Source organism: Tamandua tetradactyla, chromosome 17, assembly GCF_023851605.1.
Source record: "Tamandua tetradactyla isolate mTamTet1 chromosome 17, mTamTet1.pri, whole genome shotgun sequence".
In the NCBI taxonomy this organism is placed as follows: Eukaryota; Metazoa; Chordata; class Mammalia; order Pilosa; family Myrmecophagidae; genus Tamandua; species Tamandua tetradactyla.
Window position 1 is genome coordinate 18,702,020 of NC_135343.1, and position 13,883 is coordinate 18,715,902.

The following is a 13,883-nucleotide window of genomic DNA, read 5'->3' on the forward strand; positions in this document are numbered from 1 at the left end:
AGCGCGCACCCAAGCGGCTGGACCTCCCGGACTCCCGGGCCGCCCCTCTCTCGCTCCTTGCCTCCCTCCTTCGGCCTTCACCTACTCGCCTCCGGATTGGCCGCCAGGAATCCCGCCCCTCCAAAGTCCCTCCTGCTATTGGTCACGGTAGGCTGCCCTTCAGAGACGTGCCCCCGCCCCCCCCCACCCCGGGAGGTATTTTCCATTCCGGTGGGGGTTGGGGGTAGAGGGGAGGGGAGGGGAGGGGAGGGGAAAAGGGTGAAGAGGGGGAGGCGGCCGGGGAAGGGGGTGGGGGCCTGGTGGGGGCATCCGGCGGAGCTGGGGTCCCCGGGCTCCGTCCGGAGGAAACGGGACTGTGCTCGCTCGGGCAGTCGGAGGGGCCGGGACGGGGCCGGCGGGCAGGCGGGCGGACTCGCCATCTCGGTGACTGCGCCGTCCGGGCCGGTCCTGCCTGGCCGCAGGTGCCCCTGAATGAGGCCGCCCCGCGCGCCGCGTCCGGTGAGTGTCCCAGCGGTGTGCGCCGGGCCCGGGCACCTCTTCCTCGGCCTCCGCGCCGCCGTTAGCCGCCGCCTTTCGGTCCCTCAGTGTCCGCGCCCGGCGCTGTCCGCCTCCGGCCGGCGCCTCCACACCCGGGAGACAGCGCCAGCCCTCGGGCGGGGATGGGCCGGCCCGGACGAGGACGGCGGGCGGGGGACGGCGAGCCTGGGCCGCCAACCTCCTGCAGAACGCGCCGCGCGTAGTGGGACCTCGTACTTAGTAGGCGCTCGATGCATTTCTGCGGAACAGTTTTCCTGCTGGAGGAAAGTGGGGCACCTAAGGGGAAAGGGGTCGCGTCTGGCTGGTAGGAGGGCGTTTGTGAGCCGGGTCGTGGTGGGTCGGGGGGCGGTCACCGGAGGCCGTGGGCACAGTTGCGGGCGCTGCAGGGAAGGAGGCACCAGGCAAGTCATTTGGGACTCTTAAGACTCCCATCTGGGGGTCCTCAAGGTCGAGGAGAAGAGGTCTCGGGGATGAGGGAGGGAACTGGGGAACATGAATGGGGGGAGCTACTGGAGCGTTTAAGGGGATTTAACTCGAGGTAAAAAGATGCGGAGGCGGGTGCTGGAAAGACCCCTTTGCAACTACTCGGGCTCCGAAGATTCTTGGGTGCTGAGGTTTGGGCATTCAAGTAGCTGAAGCAAGTGGCTTTCTGGAGTGGGAGTTACATTTAAAGAAAGATGCTAAGAAACTGTCTAAGGACATATCTTGATTTGGTTCTCAACTTTTAAAGGCTGGAAGATCGGAGTCACGAGATGATTTTTGACATTTTCTTTTGGCGTTCTAATCAAGAGGTGGCTTCCTGATGGACCCTATCAGTAATACATACATATATAAAGGATGTGTTTGATAGTGCTTTGCCAGTGATTAGCTTTGCTGGAAATTATCATAACTACACTTTGAAAATTTGTATCCTGTCCATGTACAATGGTGGCTTAGTTCTTCCCAATTTAATATTTAGACTGGACTATAGTGCTTTGTATTTTTATTTTTAAAGATTAGTAAGTAGTTCACATGCTTTATGTCCCTTGCTTATAATTGGTTGGTTGTTTGTTTTTCTTTCTTTTTTTTTTTTTGCAAGGTCATACAAAATTGAACTACAAATTTTATGGAAATTTTACAATTTTTTAACTTGAAAGTTTTAAATTGGGAAGGAATGTTAGTAAGTTGGTATTGCTCTAGAAAGCAATATCAAAATCAAGTTATTTTCTGACAGTTTGGAATCTCAATATCAGGGGCTTATTTAATTTTAATAATCTTGCGTTTGCATAACAGTCTTTGGAGGATGGGTTAGGAACATAGAAAATGCACACCAGGATTACTGGCAGTCCACGGAGGTTCTTCATTTCACTCATAAGAATAAGATAAGTCTGCACAGTTAGACCTTTAGTCTTTTAAATATTATCTTAACCGTTTATGTATTATCTTACTCGTTTCTTTTATTCATAGAATACTTGACACTTGAAGAAATGAAAACTTGCTTTTTGGGAGTATACTTAAACATATTTTAGGAAAACTTGTAAATCTTATTTTCCCCTTTAATATAGTCAGAGAAAACATGTCTGCATAAAGATGATAAGATTTTCGGTCAGCATCTTCTTTAGTTCTTGAATAGCTAATGGATAATTCTATTTTTTCTCCCTATTGTCCTTGAATTTTACTGTTTGTCCTTAGGGAGAATGTACTGGCACACAAAACAGTCGCCTAAAATATTGAAACCTAACACCTTTTAACATTATAATAGCTTCTACATTATTCACCTTGAGACTCATCCACAGCAAACCAGTGGTCAGGAAGGCCTTTCTCCTATCACCTTTGTTTATATGAGGTTGTTTTCTCCTTTTGTAGAACTAAGGAAATACACATTTAATACTAGAAAGTAATGGTAAGAACTAAACAGAATTTGAATGGGAAGCTTGGAAAAAAGATGTATATGAGTCACATTTCTTTTGGAGCTGGAGGAGTAGTACATGGAGATGATTATTTTGCAGATGAGGAAGCCAGGGAGGGCCCCAAAGCAGTTGAGGGACTAATTTGCTAGTTAGTGGCAGACCAGGGTTGGTGTGCAGGTCATGCAAATTTTGGGACTAGAGTTTTATTTTTTTTTATCACACTGGCATTGCTTATTTCTGATGCATTCTAGTGCCAACTTTAAATGGGTTTGGATTACTTGTAATCATGTTCCACTTTAGGGATAGGGGAAGTTTGAGCTGACTGCTTTTCTACATGAAATGATGTAAAACTGAGTGAGCTTTTATTGAAATGTTTAAAACAATATGCTGCATTGTTAGTAGGAGTGCTGATATTTCCATCTCAATTAAGAGACACTGTTAACTGGATTAAAATATTAGACCAACTCTTAGAATAGGTCTAGTTTGTATGCTAAAATTGCTGTTTTCAGAATTCAGAAGGCTCATGTTTTCAAAGCAAATTATATGAAACTTATTTTCAGTAAATGTTAAAATGGATTTTTTTTCTTTTTGGAAAGGGCATTAGTAAAATTACATGACAATTATGAAAGCGAAATTTCTATCATGGTAATAGTGAAAGACTGCATTGGATATCAGCCACTTAACATTGTGATCTTGGGTAAGTGATTTAACCCCTGCGTACCTGGTTTCTTCATCTGTAAAGTGAGGAAAAAGTGCTTACCTCATTAAGGTAGTAGTCATAGGGGAGTGGTAAGGGTTAAACACACCTAGCAAATATTAAGAGCATATTAAATAGTAGACATTTTCTGTGGTTTGTTATGTATCTAAGTACTTGTGTACCCATTTGCTTCTTTGCTTTTGACTCAAGGCAGCCACTTCTAGGCTACAAAAAACCCTGAAATAGATGATCTAATAGTTGCCAAGGAGCAGTTAGTACTCCAAATGATACTTTTGTAATTTTTTTTCCTCCTTACTCTACCTATCTTGGACTCTTAATTAGGTCTGTATAGCAAGTTAGAATAAAGGTGTTATTTGGGAGAGCCTTATTGTTTCATTATTCTGCAGTCAAAATGGTAATAATTGTGTAGAAACTCAAGTGAAAATACACAGTAAAGTTCTAGAAGACTACTTGGCTAAGCTTATGGGAAGACATCAGGAATTTGTAAGGTCTCTTATTAACTGCAATCCTTTCTGCTAATGTTGTCATGAGGGAATCCTGAACCTTCTTTTCTTCTATTAGTGACTATTTTGATGACTATTCATTAAATGGTTACATTTTACCTTAAAAATTACAGTTGTAATTTTGTAACATATACTTCTCTAATTTTCTGTAACCTTGGTCTAAGTGGTATCATGAATATGTGGTTTAGTAAATGTTTTTGATGGTGACAGTTTGCCATCTCAGAGTCCTTGTTAATGATGTATCACTTAAGAATAGTGGATTCGTTCTTCTCGGTATACTTTGGTTCTGCTGCCTTAGGTTCTTCTACTGTTTTTCTAGCAGCTTTTCTTCCCCTTTATAGTCTTCTTAACATTGCTTCTGTTAATCTATGTGGCCTTTCCTTCTCACAATTTCTTTACCTCCTGTCACAACATTCTTACCAGTCTGTCACCAGTATGTCCTAGATTACATATGGCAGGCAAGAGCTTTTTTTTTTTACTCTTTTTAACATTAATTTCAGTTATTTTTTAAATGTATCACACTATCTTTAATTTAATTTTACTTTTTTTTCCAGCGCGTACAGCTCAAAACTTTAATGCATAACAAAAGTACAAGCTCGAAGGAAGATGAGTACAGGCATTCTCCAAAAGAGGAGAAGCCCACACTATCTTTTAATTGCCCTTGTTTTTAGAGTTTCATTGAAGTGAGTGCTTTTTACAGGAGAAAGATTTGAATCAGAAGCAAGGTATAGCTCAAAAGTATCTTTATTATGCCAGTAGTAGATTCTTACTATTCTGTTTTCAATCTCTGGCAGGTATTCTGTTGGTGGTACTTTAGATGATAAATATACAGGTCAGTTCTTTAGTCCAAAGTGATTCTAGCAAGCTGAGTTAAATGGAGCCATCACAAATTCCCAGAGTCGTATTTTTCTTTTACTGATAACAAATTTCAATTTTTGAAACATGACCAATTCCCAGTCTTCTTTTGATTAATTACTATAAGGATTATAAAATTATCACAGTGTTTTGGGCATTTATTGGATTCGTGATGTGCTTCTAGGAATTTTATAGAACCTGGACATGCAGCTCTCCTCAGGCCTATTTCATAATCTAATTATGTGACTTAAAATATTTCTTTAAATATGGTTTCAGAAGACGTCACAAATATGATGGTATATAAAAATATAACTAGCCATTGCTCCTTTTTTTAAGCTAGAGTTTTCTTTATATATTTAAAAAAAATTATGGCATTGTGGATGTCATATGTTCATATCTGAAAATCATTGGTACATGTACTGATTAGATATAGACCATGAAACTATTTTCTTGGCTTTACTGAAGATGCTGAAGAATGACGGAAAATATGAATTATGTACCTTACCCAACTTAATAAATTCTCTGAGTTAGCCAGCTATCCTACTTTAAGTGGGGAGAAGGGCTATTGAATTTAGTTAGAGCAGAAGTAATCTTGAAGGGTAATTAGGCTGGACTGTTGACTCTTGTTAATAGTGGGTAAATTTGCATCTGATTAGTTTAACTAAAAATTAAACTGTGTTTACTCTGCTTGTAGATGAAATATTCTATGGAATGATTTGAGAGACACCATGGTGATACTATTACCACATACAGTATAGCAAGAATATAGTTCCACAGGTTATTTAATAGTCTGTTTAAACATTTTACTTACATGCTATTTAACTCCAAAATTAAATTTACCTTTACTTTGATAAGATGTCATATAGTGATCTTTTATCAAAGCTAATAAGAGAAAGCAGTAATGAAGATAATTTTTTTAAAAAATGTATATTTGAAATGTATTTTGAAATGGGCATGTCATCTTTGGGAATTGTCTTTAAAATTTGACTCTCTTTATCTGAAGACTATATTATGTCAGGAATAATGTCCAGTGTTCCTATTCTGAGCAGGATTCTTGAATTAGAGAGATGATAATCAAGTATAAATCTGCTACGTTTCAAGCAGTTGAAAAGGGTAAAAGCTGTTTTAAATAATAGATATACTTAAAATGAAACATTGAGAAAGAATGATGGAATGAAAATGATAGAGGAACTGAACTTCAGGCCTGCAGATACTGTAAGTAGCTGGAGAAGAGGAGTTAGTATAAAGATTGGAGGTTGGATAAAGAAAGGTATTGTGAAAAGCCAGATCTTGTAGCCCTGGTGCAGATTCTAGGTTCTACAAATTGATGTGCCTTACCTTTAAGTCACAAAGACTGCTGAAATATATTCTAAATCTAAGCTTACTTTAAATATAACTTACTCAGAGAAGTAGAAAGCCTTTCTTAAGGGTTAAAATAGACTTATAACCAAAGGGAGCTAGTGTAGCACTTTTACTTAGTCTTTGGCTGTTAATGATCTAGCAGTCTAACCTCATTACCTTTCAAGTGATCAGTGCAGGGTGCAGTTTTATTTGTCATCTTTAGAAATTATTTAAAAGACAGTCAGTGAAAATTGCCATTTTTACTGCTGACTCTATGTGCTGTTAAAAGCCAAGCTGACAAGAACATCCTTTGATGAGTTTTTTTGTGGCAGAGTACAAGATAATGCATTTAAGAGGATATTCCAAATTATATTTATAGGACCTGAGTTATGACTCAGGAAGGGGACCCAGAAGTCATGTGTAGGTAGGTAACTTCCTTGAAGGCATTATTGCAGTTGTTGCTGGCCATGAAGTCCAAGAACATGTTGAGGGTCTCTGGGCAGGATTCTGAAAACAAAAATGATGTCGCATGTAAAAATAATTTTTAAAAGAGGTTACCACATTTTTGACTGTTTATTATGTTCCAGGCTTAGCGATCTAGAATTATTCTTTCATGAAATTCTCATAATTTCTCATAAAATCTGAAAGGTAGGTGATGTTATTCAGTTTTATAGAAGAGGAAACTTGACTCGGGGAGCTTAAGTGACTTTTCTCAAGTCTGCCAGCATGTGGTGGAGTTGGGACTCAGGCCTTGGTCCTTTGACTGTCAGTCCTGAACACTTCCCAGGATATGAAGAGATATCTCTTAATATATATTAATATTAATAGTTTAATTTGAGTTTATGGAGTGCTGTTTTATTCCTTGCCATTGTCTGCTTTGGATGTCATTACTGCAAGAGATGGTATCTAAATACTTTAAGAAAAATTAAGGAATTCTTTAAATTCTTGATTTTTAAGGAAAGCCAAGGATATTTTGATGTACAATTTTATCCTTTGAGATTGACAAATCAACTCTGGCCACTTTTAAAATATTTTTCTCATAGCCTTTATAAAATGGTCACTAATAAAGGTAACAATGTCACTAATAAAGGTAACATTAATTAGGAAAAGATAATATTATTTGGTAGAAAAGACATCAAAATAGAAGTGCAGTGACCTGAATTTTTCTAGTGGTATGAGAAATATTAGGATAGCATTGAAATAAGTCTAACATTGTTCTTCCCAGAGTAGGGGAAGGTTTGAACTGTATTTTGAGATGTGAGCAGGTAAAGAAAGATGTGGATTTCCAGGCAGAGGGAATAGCAGTATATTAGATGAATCATCAAACCTCTTTGAACTGCATTTTCCTACAAAATGAGATAAAATATGGAGAAGTATCAAGGGCAGCATCTGCTTTATGCAAACTTTTCAATGTATGTTAGTTGATTTTTGAATCTGAAAAATGGACCAAGTGAGTCAGTGTATGTGAAAGTCCTTTATAAATTTTTAAGTGCTGTGCTCTTAAGAATAATAAAGGAATACTGATGTCTTGTGAGGGAGAATAGAGAAGATACAATGAAAATCTAGGTGGCAAGAGGAGAAAAGAAGGTAGGAGCAGACTAACAGCAGAAGTGGGAAAGGAACTTGGTAAAGATGGAAGAAAGGAAAAGGACAGATGTGAAGGAAAGTGAATTAGAATTCTTTATGCCTTTCAATGAAAAAGTAGGTAATAAGTCTATAAATGAAGAGTTTTAACATTAATTTGCTATAAGGAAAAGCTTTTCATGTAGTTAAAACATGTATTCATTTTTCCATTTAGTCTACAGCTGGCCAAATTAATAAGACTATGAAAATAAGTTAATTGAGAGTTGGCTTTATTTTCTGATGGTTTCTTTACTCATGACTTGTGTACAGATTTAGGTAGTGGCTTGAAATAGTATGAAGGTGTTCATAAAAATAAAATAAGGGGGCTGAATTACTGTTTATTCTATATTATTAAAAATGAAAAATGAAATATGTTCAAGGAAAAGGGTGAAGTGGGATCTGTCTAAATTAGCACAGAACAGTGTTAGAAAATCAGTTAGGACCAAGGCAGAATGGGGACGTAGTGGATTTTTGTTTAGTTTTAGAGGTGGGGAAGCAAGACACAAGACATTTTGTGTTTTGGAAAACTAATCATAGCCGTAATGAGAAGAATAGTCTGGAAGAGAAGGGATAGGAGACACTTATTCACCAGATAATTATTGAGCAAATAATAGAGATAGCAGAGTTGAGTGAATGAGGTTTTCTCTGTGGGCTCTGGTAGATCGCAGTTAAGGATTCGGTGTGAGGCTGCCCTACATTCAGGAGAGAGATCATGGTGGATTGAAGTAAGGAAGTTGTAGTGGAATGAAATGGGAGCCCTGATTTCTGAGATAGTTAAGAGTTTGTCATTCAGACTTGTTTAGCATTTCGAGGTGAGTGTAAACGAAGTTTAGGATGAGGCTAAAGTTCCTAGTGTGGATCACCGAGGAAATGGCCATAAAATAATATGTGCAAGAGAGGATGGGAGTGGGAGTGATATTGAGTGTGCTTTCAGATATAAGTAGTTAGGTTTTTCAGATAAGTAATGACATGAACAAAATATCAGTTGGAAATATGGGACTAGATCGGGAGTGGTTTGGTTTGTAGGCACAGATTTTGAAGGCATATGTTTGTGGTTGGAAGTGATAAAATTAAGTGAATAATGATCATAATTTTTTAATAGTTATGCATGCAGGACAAAAAGATATCGCCACTACTGGCTTAGTTCAAGAGCATAGGCATTTAAAAATATTTCCCTGTTGCCTGTCTACACCCAAACCCTTACCACCTAGCACTGCAAAGAAGATATTAAAATGTTTGCTGTCAGAAAACCAGAAATGTTTTAATGTTCTTGAAACAGAATACCAATTGGGGTTTTCCTTCCTACGTCCCTAACTGAATCTGCAGCCTGTCGAGCTGTCCAATACAATCAGGGAATTCTTAGACAAATGGGATCCCTGTTTGCCTTAAACTGGTGAGGTAGTCTGAACAGAGATACTGAAGCCTCAAGACTTTTTTCACCTTCTTTAAAATCTAGTCCAGAGCAGCCTTAAGCAACCAACTCTTTGCCTCTCTTTCCCTACAACATCTCCAGCCCTGTAGCGCTTAAGGGTCTGGCAAATAGAATGCACTCTAAGCGGGTAAAGTTTTAAAAAAGCATGAGAGAAGAAACCATAAAGAAGACTATAATCTTTTCATTTCTCCTGCAAAGATTCTGTTCTCTAAAGTAAGAGATGGAGTTGGTGAGTCATTGAGATGAGATGTCCAAATTCAGGAAAATAAATACAAGTATTAGGAACAAGATCTTCAAGTACTGAGGGGAATTCGGAAAGAATTTGCGTTAGGTGGTTTAGCACTTGGAAAAGATGAGTTCTTGGTTTGGTTTTAAAAGAGGTAGGAAGGCAGGGCTGTGTGGAGAAAAGTAATAACACTATTAAGAAGTGGGGAAAACAATATCAAAGAAATAGAACTTGAAGGAAGAAAAGCAGAGGATCTGGCAGTAGGATTCCTTACCTAAAATGCAGTATTTGAGTTGGGATTGATGATAAATTAGGGTAGTTAGATGATAGAAGACTAAGATTTGGGATTAGAACTCCTTTAAATAGATAAGGAGAAAATTGAATTTGACCAGAGGAGTATTGTCACAGGATTTAAATAGCACTTGTGTAATGTGATAACTCTTACAGCTTATGATGTATATAACACTGATTTCTTAGTTTATGTACTTTTATAGCTGTATTTCCCAAACTTAACCTGGGTGTAAGAATTACATGGACCTTTTTAAAAAAAAATATGGATTTCTAGTCTCTCTCTCCACCCTTCCCCAGAATTCTAGTTCTGAATTAGGTTAGGAATAGGACCCAGGAATAATCATTTTAATAAGGACCCTAAGTGACTCTGGTAAGTCTTCCATAGACTGTACTTTGGGAAATACTGTTCTAGAGGGTGGGTAGAAAGTATAAAGGTACACTCTGTTGTCTTTGTTTTTTTAAGTAAATTTTTAATTTCCATATAGTGAAATGTATAGATGTTAAATGTTCAATTCCATGACTTTTGATATCCTTGTAACTCAAGATTTCCCTCATCCCAGGAAGATCCCTTATGCCCTTCCCCAGTCAATTCTCATTGTCTCCACCACCACCACTACAACTGTCAGATTTTTTTCTCTAAAATAAGATTAATTTTGTCCATTTAAAAATTATACATTAGTGAGTCATGCAGTATGTACTCTTTTGTGTCTGGCTTCCTTTGCTCAGCTTGATGTTTTTCATTTCATCCATGTTGTTAGTCCTTTTTAATTGCTGACTAATATTCCATTCTATGAATGTACTGGTTTATCTATTATTGTTGGTGAGCATTTGGATTATTTCTAGTTTCGAGCTGTTAGGAAAGAAGCTTCTATGAACAGTCTTGTATAAGTCTTTTGGTAATTTTTTTTTTTCTCTTGGGTGAATATCTAGAAACAGAATTGCTGGGTTTTAGGGTAGATTAATATTTAACTTTATGAGGAACTGCCAGAACAATTTCCAAGATGGTTTTACAATTTTGTGCTCCCACCAGCAATGTATGAGAGTTGCTCTACGTCTTCTCCAATATTTGCTTTAGCCATTCAACTGGAGTTGAAGTGGTATTTTATTGTGGTTTTAATTTACATTTTCCTGATATCTGTTCATATTGAGCGCTTTATCATGGGCTTATAGGTCATTCGTTAGTATTTTCCTTTGTGAAACACTTGTTCAAGATGGTTACCCATTTTTAATTGAATGTTTATCTTTTTATTGTTGCGTTTTAGGAGTTGTATATAATTGGATACAGCTTCTTTTTCAGGTGTATGTATTGCAGATATTTTCTTTCAGTTTGTCTTAATGGTGGTTTTAAAAAATTTTTTTTAAACTTTTTTTTTATTGTGTAATATAACATATATATAAAGCAAAGAAAGAAAAAAGCAGTAATTTTCAGAGCACTCTTCAACAGGTAGTTACAGGACAGAGCCCAGAGTGTGTCATGGGCTACCATATCATCCTCAGATTTTTCCTTCTAATTGCTCCAGAATATAGGAGCCTAGAAGGAATAAATATTTTTTATCATGACAACCAACTTTTTTCTTTTTTGTGAAAAATAACATATATACAAAAAAGCAGTAAGTTTCAAAGCACAGCACAACAAGTAGTTGTAGAACAGATTTCAGAGTTTGGTATGGGGTTACAATTCCACAATTTTAGGTTTTTACTTCTAGCTGCTCTAAGATACTGGAGACCAAAAGAAATATCAATTTAATGATTCAGCAATCGTATTCATATGTTAAACCCTATCTTTTCTAGGTAACTCTACCATCATCTTTTTTTTTTTTTTTTTTGGCATGGGCAAGCACCGGGAAGTGAACCTGGGTCTCTAGCATGGCAGGTGAGAACTCTGCCTGCTGAGCCACCGTGGCCCCACCATCACCTTTGATCTTTTTATCCCATTCTTTATAGTTATTTGGACTATGGCTGTTCTAATTTATTCGTGTTGGAAGGGTTAAAAGTGTTTTTTGTTTTATGTTTTTTAATATTTTTATTAAATATTTAAATTATTTAATATTAAAAGAGAAAATATTTATATAAAAGTATAAATATTAAAAGAGAAATCTTCATACAGTCCATCCATAGTATACAGTCAGTGGCTCACAGTATCATCACATAGTTGTTTATTTATCACCATGATCATTTTTAGAACATTTGCATCACCCCAGCAAAAGAAAAATTTCGTACATCCCATACCCCTTACCCCTCTCTCTCATTGACCACTAATGTTTCCATCTACCCAATTTTTTTACCCCTTATCAGCCCCCATTATTTGTTTATTGTTCCTTATTTTTTTTTTTTTTTTTAAAGGAAAGACAGAGAGAAGGAAGGAAGGATAGAAGGAAGGAAGAAAGGGAAACATTTTTAAACATTTTCTTGTTTTATTGTATTCTGTTTCTCCGTTTTTTGTTACATGGGCTGGGGCCGGGAATCGAACCGAGGTCCTCCGGCATAGCAGGCAAGCACTTTGCCCGCTGAGCCACCGCGGCCCGCCCTATTGTTCCTTATTTTTTACTCATTTGTCTGTACCCTGGATAAAAGGAATGTCAGACACGAGGTTTTCACAATCATATGGTCACATTGTAAAAGCTATATCTTATACAAGCTTCTTCAAGAATCAAGACTACTGGAACACACTTCAGCAATTTCAGGCACTTCCCTCTAGCCACTTCAATACACCATAAATTAAAAACGGATATCTATATAGTGCATAAAAATAACCCCCAGGATAACTTCTTGACTCTATTTGAAATCTCTCAGCCATTGAAACTTTATTTCCTCTCATTTCTCTCTTCCCCCTTTTGGTCAAGAAGGTTTTCTAAGTCTCATGATGTTGGATCCCGACTCATCCTGGAAGTCATGTCCCATGTTGCCAGGAATATTTACACCCCTGGGAGTCATGTCCTGCATAAGGGAGAGGGCAGTGGGTGCACATGCAGAATTAGCTTAGAGAGAGAGGACACATCTGAGTAACAAAAGAGGTTCCCTGGTGGTGACTCTCAGGCGCAAATATAGGTAGCCTTAGCATCTCCTTTGCAGGAATAAGTTTCATAGTGTTGAAACCCAAGATTGAGGCTCTACCTATTGAATCAGTTGTCCCTATTGGTTGTGAGAATATCAGGAATTCCCCAGATGGGAAAGTTGAATATTTCCTCCTTTCTTCCCAGTTCCCCAAGGGGAGTTTGCAAATACTCTTTATTCTCTGCCCGTATTACTCTGGGATATATTGGGATATCACACTAACCTAGACAGACCAACAAAATCTCACACCGTATTCAAGATTCTGTGTAATTATGGTGTTCAACTAAATTGACCATACAAGTTAAATTAGATAATGCACTAATCAAAATATAAATTTTGTACCAAATAAACATCTCTCCGTTTGATCTCACACAGATGTTGAAAATTTGAAATATGGACCGTGTCATCCTTTACCCTGTATTCTGATTTACCTTAGTCCTATTCAGATCAGCATCCTTCATATCTCTACTCAAAGTCTGATCACTTTTTCAACTTTAATTTTAAACAATTGCTATTTGGGGTAATGCTGACTTTTTTTTTTATTTATTAATTTAAAAAATTAAGAACAAACAAACAAAAACATTAACGTATCATTCCGTTCTATATATATAATCAATAATTCTCAATATCCTCACATAGTTGCATATTCATAATTTCTTAGAACATCTGCATCAATTCAGGAAAAGTAATAAAAAGACAACCGAAAAAGAAATAAAACGATAACAGAAAAAAAAAAGATTATACATACCATACCCCTTACCCCTCGCTTTCATTTATCACTAGCATTTCACACTAAATTTATTTTAACGTTTGTTCCCCCTGTTCCTTATTTTTATTCCATATGTTCTACTCATCTATTGACATGGTAAATAAAAGGAGCATCAGACACAAGGCTTTCACAATCACACAGTCACTTTGTGAAAGCTATATTATTATTCAAGCATCATCAAGAAACATGGCTACTGGAACACAGCTCTACATTTTCAGGCAGTTCCCTCCAGCCTCTCCACTACATCTTGAATAACAAGGTGATATCTACTTAATGGGTAAGAGTAACCCCCAGGATAACCTCTCGACTCTGTTTGGAATCTCTCAGCCATTGACACTGTCTCATTTCACTCTTCTGCCTTTTGGTTGAGAAGGTTTTCTCAATCTTTTGATGCTGAGTCTCAGCTCATTCCAGGATTTCTGTCCCACGTAGCCAGGAAGGTCCACACCCCTGGAGTCATGTCCTACGTAGACAAGGGGAGGGTGGTGAGTTTGCTTGTTGTGTTGGCTGGAGAGAGAGGCCACATCTGAGCAACAAAAGAGGCTCTCTTGGGGGTGACTCTTAGGCCTGAATTTTAAGTAGACTTGACCTATCCTTTGTGGGGTTAAGTTTCATATGAACAAACCCCAAGGCTGGGGGCTCAGC

At 37.9% G+C, this 13,883-nt stretch overlaps 1 protein-coding gene across 1 annotated transcript in view; it reads left to right on the forward strand.

The window, feature by feature from the left end:
• The first annotated feature begins 287 nt into the window (after positions 1–287).
• The window catches only part of SOCS5 (suppressor of cytokine signaling 5), a 111,698-nt gene continuing 98,102 nt past the window's right edge, over positions 288–13,883 (forward strand). The window contains exon 1 of the mRNA XM_077134148.1: positions 288–498. The gene's annotated coding sequence lies outside the window, so the exon portion shown is untranslated. The remainder of the gene's footprint in view (positions 499–13,883) is intronic.